Consider the following 7645-nt stretch of genomic DNA (forward strand, 5'->3'; position numbering starts at 1 on the left):
TACATGTTGGTCATTTTCTCTCTTGTTCATTCTATTGAGGTGGTTTCCCCTCTAATTGAGGTGGAGAAGGATTACTGAGAGATTTCATTTTCTATTACAAGGGAACAAATTACATCCTTGGTTGTCTATTGATAAGTATTTATGAACTTATATTTATGGGATCTATGCAAAACCCATGGTGTGGATTATGAGGGCTTATCGAATTTTTGTCAATGTTGGTGGAGTTTTTATTATAAAAATTCTATGTAATCTTTAGGGGCTTTGACATGTTGGTGGCACAACTAGTTTATTTTCTTGTTAGTATCCTATAGGTTATTGGTGTTTTATTGTTAGTTGGGTTTTTGTTCTCTATTCCTCTTTTCTACACAATTGTATGTTTATAATTAATCCATATACATATTTATGAATAATAAATATAATTGTGTGTGTGTGTGTACATGCACACACATGTACATGCATAGATTCATACCTACATAGGACTTTGCCATATAGTAATTTATTACTAGTGTATGTGTAAAAGTTTTGAAAAAAAGTGTAAATATTAGATTAACAAAAATGAAATTAAAAAACACAAAATGAAGAAATGAAATAATTAGATAAGTATAAAAGGAAGCATTTTGAGAGAGAGAGAGGGGGGGAGGGGGTCAAACAAGGGTGTACCTTAATCAAATGTGCATAATTAATAAGGATGAAAATAAAAAGGAAAAATGTCATCCACCAAGATTGGAACCCTCCTAATCATTGATGTAGAAACATGATTTAGAAAAATTTAGAAAGAATTCCTATATTTAGCCTATAGGCTTTCCTTTTAGAGTTCACTCCAACCAAATTTTGTCTTACGTCATTTGAAATTTCCAGAATTTGCCAGATTTTGAATCACACCCATAGATAAAATGCTTTCTGACAGTCAGGTCATTGTCGTGAAGAGAATTGAAAATTTCTCTATGGAAGGAGATACAAAATTCTTGAACAAAGTGGAGATTATCAACAAGATTAGGTACAAAAATTTGGTGGATTTGAGAGGTTGTTGTGTTTCCAGTGATGACTTGGAAGGGCACCAGAGGTTTCTGATCTATGATTTCTTGCCGAATGGCAGCTTGGATGATCACATTTTTGGGCAAGAATCCAAGTTACTACTATCATGGCTACATGGGAAGAATATTGTGCTTAGTATGGCAAAGGGTTTGGCTTATTTGTACTATTGTGTTTAGTCTACAATTTATCACAGAGACATTAAGGTGATGAATATTTTGCTGAATGTCAATTTGAATGCTTGTGTCTCTAATTTTGGACTGGCTAGAATGAGTGTGGAAGGGGAGTCTCATCTGACCACAAGAGTTGTAGGTACTCATGGTTACCTAGCTCCAGAGTATGCTCTGTACAGGCAATTGATAGAAAAGAGTGATGTTTATAGCTTTGGTGTGGTTTTGTTGAAGATAATGAGTGGTAGAAGGGATTTGGATACTTCTATGGAGAATAATTCTGACTATCTATTGACAGATTGGGCATGGAATCTTGTGAAAGCATGCAGAGCAATTGAACTGATAGAGAAGGGGATGAGGGAAAGTGGGCCTGCAAGTATCATGGAGAGATTTGTTCTTGTGAGAATTATGTGTGCACATGTTATGGTGGCTTTCAGGCCTACTATTATCAAGGTTGTTGAGATGTTGGAAGGGGATACAAAGATTCCTGACATTCCAGACTAGCCATTGCCCCTCATGCACCAGTCCATTAATTATGTGGATGAATCATTCATGGTCTCTGGTAGCTATACTTCTTACGATGAAAGATTAGTTTAGACTTCTTTAGTTGAAGAGATTCTTCATAGAAGGGAAATTTTTTTCATGGAGCTCTTATATGGGTTCACTATAAATGGAAACATTAACAAAGTGCTTCAAAACAATGAGATTGCAAGATTGGTTTTGTTTTGTTTTTTACTATTTTGGCATACAACTAGGAATTAAAACTTGACGTGATATGAAGTTCAACAAAAAAAAATCGAAGTGAATGTGACTAACAAAAAATTTAAGATGTTGTATTATGAGGCACCCAGGGAGCAAAAACATGGCTCACCTCCATTAATGGGGTTTTACAAGGGAAACAATGTTCTCATTTCCCCTCAGATCTTTAAAATCTTTGCTCTAACAAAAATAGGCAGCTTATTATAGGGTTTTTGTAAATTAGAAATTCTGTGAGGGTTCCATTTTATTCCTTCATGTTTGGTATATTTTGGCTTTCCTTCCACCAACTTCACCTATGATTTCCCTACAAAAACCTCCTACTGTCGCCTCATACCGTATGTTGCTGCATTCGGCAACATTCAAAAGAAAGATTCTTAGCTCAAATTCTTATGATTATGAAAATAAAATAATTTAAAATTAGGTATGGCTCAAAAGATTCAACACCCCTACCAATTGGAGAAAAAGAGACAAAACATAAATCCATTTCTTTTTTTCCCTTTGTATGCATTTACCAACTATTCTGTTATCATACAATTAATGTTGATTTAAGGATTTCTTCTAGCTTGCATCTTCTTCTTTTTATGTGCCTTTAGTCACCTCTTTTTTTTAATTGTTTTTTATTATGGCAAGAATTTTTTCATTCAAAAGTTGGGAGTTTTTACGGTGTTTCAAATTTATATTAAAAATTTAGTGTTGGAAAAAGAAAATCTAATTATGTCACAAATTTCTTGTTTGAGGTTTGCAAAAATAAAAACTATTTATTTATTTTTCGTTCACATTTTTAAAAAAATTATTGAAGAACTTTTCAATTTAAATTATAAGATTTAAGTTTAATATCATATATATTTTTAATTTAGAGCGATGGAAATTATTTAAGAAAAGTGTTTTAGATTTATTACTTTTTATTCTGTTCTATCTTTCAGATTTTTAAAAAGAAATTGTTTGACTTACGTTTAATTTTATAATTTATATTTTATAAATTTTTTTGAAATAAATTAAGTCTTTTTATTTAAATTTGATTTGTCTCTTGAGCTATGATTCTAAGTTTTTCAAGTTTTCTAATGAATGAGAAAAAATGCCTCCAAAGAAGAAGATAACTATCATAACTAAATTTATTTCCACCTATGCATAAATCATTTTAGTCAATCTAAATAAAATACTTTTAAAAATCATTGTTCCAAAATAACTTGAATAAATTTAGTATTTTGTAAGATAAATTAAAGTAATCATTAAATATAATTTATATAGGTTATTTGCGCCAGCGCTACCGGTCACGTTAAAAAGTTTACTAGGCGCACTGCAGTTTATAGGGGGGCCGTGTTGCACTGATTCCTGCAGTCTAAAAAAGAAAAACAAGAAAAAAAAGAAAAAAAGGGAAAAGAAAGAAAGTTATATCTTGATTACATATTTTTTATTTGATTATCTTCAAATATTTATGCAAATTTATAAAAAAAATCTAAATTCTACTCAAAATTATATTTGTTATTAATATAAATAAACAAAGTAGATATTAAAAATATTTTTGAAAAGATTTATTATTGTTCATAAATATTATCTTTCTTATTGTTAATTTTGAAATATTTTTGAGCTCACTAATATAAAAATAAAATTATATTTATACTTATTATATTCAAAATATTATATTGTTTAACAAATTATATTAAATATCATCTAAAATACATTTAAAAAATTATGAAATACATCATAAACCCAAAATTAAATTAAATTATTAATGAATACTAATTTACTATGTTTGCAATGGTTTAAATTTGTATCCTAAAATTATGCCAAAAAAAAAGAATATGGTGGATGACTACAATAAAAGGGTCCCAAATTGATTAAGCAATCATAATGAGAATAGTTTATTTATATAACATTATAATTAGCAAATATTTATTTCAACTTTCAAATGAGGAAGAAATACTTGTGATTGGTTTGTTTGTGCAAAACTATTGAATAATTGAATAGAGGTGAATGCAATAGTATTTGCCTATGGTAAGTACAACAAGTGCCATGTAGTGGCTTATATTTGCCGTTATAATTTTGTAATAATTGTAATTGAAAATTAAAATAATAAATTTAGAAATTTTATTATAATAGTCTATCTTTTGAAAATAAAATAGATTAGTTAATTGAAATAAATTAAAATATATATTTTAGCATTAGTTACAATTATTATTTCTATAAGAGATTATTTTTAATCTTATAGATTATATGTATTTTTGTTTATAATGAGTTATAAAACCAAAAAAATTAGTTATTTCTAATTAGTGAAAATTAATTACTAATAGAAGAAAGTGAATATTGTCTTTGGAAAATACAATAATATTGGGTGAAATATTGTATTAATAGAATGTAATAGTGTTAAACTTCTTAACTTTAGCTTAACTTGAATCCTAAATAAAAATACTTTTTCCAATAGTTATGACATAAAACAATTTTCATTACATTTGAAAAAAATTTATATACCTATGACATATTTTAAAATATTAATGATAAGATTGTATTACAAAATATTCAATTATATTATTATATTCTATATAGATTATATAGTAATATATTTTATATAATTTGAATAATAATAATTTATTGTATGTATGTATATTAATAAATCTATTAAATAATTATCACAATTATATATAAATAAATCTATTAATAATATATCACGATAATATATTATAAAAAATTATATATAATTGTGATATATTATTAATAGATTTATTTATATAACTAATACAATTATATTTTGTAGTTTCATCTTTAAAATATATTTATATTAATATTTGCTAGCAAAAATTTAGCCGAGAAAAAATGAATATGGAGGAATTTCGAGAACAAGGCTCCTATAACACAAAATTGTTAGAGCCAATAGAATTTGAGATAAATAAATTTTTATAATAAAAAAAATTAATAAATTAAAATCAAAACTTTATAAATTTTCAATTTGTGAAAAATACTTATTGTTCATTGGTGCAAAAGAATAAAACTATTATACTAATTGTGGAGAACTAATGCAATAGTATATTGCTTATGGAAAATATAATAAGAGCTTTAGGTTATCTTTATAAATTATTTAGTTCAATAGAACTAGACATTCAATAGTATTTTAGTTAATAGGTGATTATATTTTGTATTTTTTACAAAATATAATGGTATAAAGAAAAGAAAAGAAAAGAAAATGTATTCACATCTTCATTAGCTACAACAATTATGTGGTTTAGGTCTCTTGTTTTAGGTTTCTTATGTTCTTGTCTTCATTAACTACATAGACAATATGGTATAAACCATTATTATTTGATACACATTACCATTACCTATTAAATTTGTGGTTACCATGATAATTAATGATAATAAAATGAAAATATATGATCAAAAAATACCTTGTTAATAAAAATCCTTACATAGCATCAATTGTATTAATTAAATATATTTAATTAATTAATATTTCATTAATATAATCATTTTACAAACTTGATATAAATAATTTTTATATTTAATTAAATTTACATATTGTACTATGTTTAAATAATGTAATACTTTAATAAGATATATTATTTGGAAAAAGAATGAAAATTTAACTTAGAGACAATGGAGAATCCAAATTATATTTGGATTATATATATGTGAGTATGATATTAACTATATAAAATATATTGTTAAATGTAAATTTAATATACATTTTTCACTAAATTTGAAGTTATAAAATCCTCAGTTTTTTCACTTATAATATTTTTGAATAAATTATGTGTGATGATATTAGTTATATAAATATAAAAATATACTATAAAATGTAGATTTCATATAAATTTTTCACTCTTTTCACTCTACATTAAGTTTACCATAAAGTATTAATCTTAAAATGTTTTTAATAAATATTCTTTCTCTATATTGAAACACACAATAGGACATAGAAAGCACCATTACTCTTTTTCCTTTACGTGGGGTCAAGTACAACCATGGATGAGTATTGATTGTATACATTTCAAATGAATAACAAGAGAGAAGGTTCTAATCATGCATGAGTTTAACATTCTCTTTCTACATTCAATCGAGTTTTGAAAGAATGAAATAAAAAAGTTAGAGTAGTTTTATGTCAAATAGAATGTACCAATAAATTTTTGTCTACACAATCCATTTTTGGTGTTGAAGATGTTCCTACAAAATAATATTTAAGAAGACCTCGAACAACCTTAGTAAGTTCTTATCAAGTTGTTCATTTGAAAGATATTAAGTCTGTCCTTGTGACTTCATATCAATCAATTGACTTTTATCTAGCTTTGAAAATGTGGGATTTTTCTTGCTTTAAAATTGCAATATGATGAATCAAATTATTACAAATATTTAAGTTCTACTCTTTAGAGCAAAACATATATTTGAGAAAATACATTCTAAATATGATTGTTGACAATATTATTATACTTTCTATTTGTTTCTTCTCTTCAAGTGGCCACACCCTCTCCTTCATAGCTACCAAGTCCTTCACAAAGATGTCTAGGTACCCTCCACTGTGTCCATTGCTTGAGAATTATCTGTCTTCCCTTTACCTTTGATATCATTAAACTGCTTAACTATTTCAGAGATTTCAGTTGGCCTCAAACTCTGTTCCCTCGTCTTTGTATTGTCTCGGACATGTGGTATCCAAAAGTATAGCTGTGAGTTTTTCTTTTTTTGTATATTTAATCTTTCATATCTTTCTCTGTTTGATTATTCTTTTATATTGTTTGGCATTCACGTAAATGTAGCTTCTTCCTGTAGGTAGGCCACTAACTTGTGGAAAGCTAAAAATGTTTGTAGGTAGATTTCCATTTGTTCCTCCAAGACTAAAAGGACTCATGTGTCCAATTAGGAGTCTTGGAAAAATGAGGAAGCTCCCTTTTCACCTTTTGAAATAGAGACAATTTGTAATTAGGAATAAAACAAAAAATTTCATGTATTTTAGTATAGTGCTTTTTTAGAGCCTACAAAAGCCACAAACTCTATTTGATGCTACTATTTAATAGATTGCTTTCTATAATTTTACCATGTACTTTCAAATTAAATATCTATCAGCCTACCTCTTGCACCTCTTTCTGGTGCAAGTGCTAGTATATTCTTCAATTTCAATAATAAAAGAATAGGTGTTTTCACTAAGTGACAGAGCACAATATCAACACCACATTATAAACTTGAGATTACCGAAGGCGTCTCTAGTGTTTCCAGAGATGGCATCTGATTTTAGAAATAAATGAGCAATTTCTTTCGAATCTACCCTTTTCCAATGCAATCTGCTCTTCCAGTTCTCTTTCATTAAGTGTCGACAGATTCACATTGATGTTAGGTAGGTTCCCAATTTTACAGTTGTTGAACGGAGAAGCATGTGGAAAGATCTTCAACTCTAATAATTTGTGAAAGAGAATTAGGGTTTAACCTGGTCCACATGTTTCCTCATCAAAATCAAGATGAAGATGATAATGAGGTCTAGGGTCGTACAGTATGGGACGTCGCAGTCGATGGGCATGGCTTTACCCCAAGAGACAAGAACCGCCATTTATACAGTGGGTCCATTCCTGCTCCTCCTTTTATGGATTGCACACAGCGAAATCATCATCAAATCTTTTCTTCTATCAAACGTGGCGCATTCTGTAGAGAGTCCAGTCTTGTTTCTTACACAAAAGCTTTCATTATTCTCTGTTTTTTTCCCCCCT

At 27.8% G+C, this 7645-nt stretch overlaps 1 pseudogene; it reads left to right on the forward strand.

The window, feature by feature from the left end:
• Positions 1–893: 893 nt before the first annotated feature.
• Positions 894–1799, forward strand: LOC149533315 (putative receptor-like protein kinase At1g11050 pseudogene; annotated as a pseudogene).
• Positions 1800–7645: the final 5846 nt, after the last annotated feature.

This window comes from Cupressus sempervirens, chromosome 10, assembly GCF_028749045.1.
Source record: "Cupressus sempervirens isolate cs-2001-9-10 chromosome 10, ASM2874904v1, whole genome shotgun sequence".
NCBI classification, from domain to species: domain Eukaryota; kingdom Viridiplantae; phylum Streptophyta; class Pinopsida; order Cupressales; family Cupressaceae; genus Cupressus; species Cupressus sempervirens.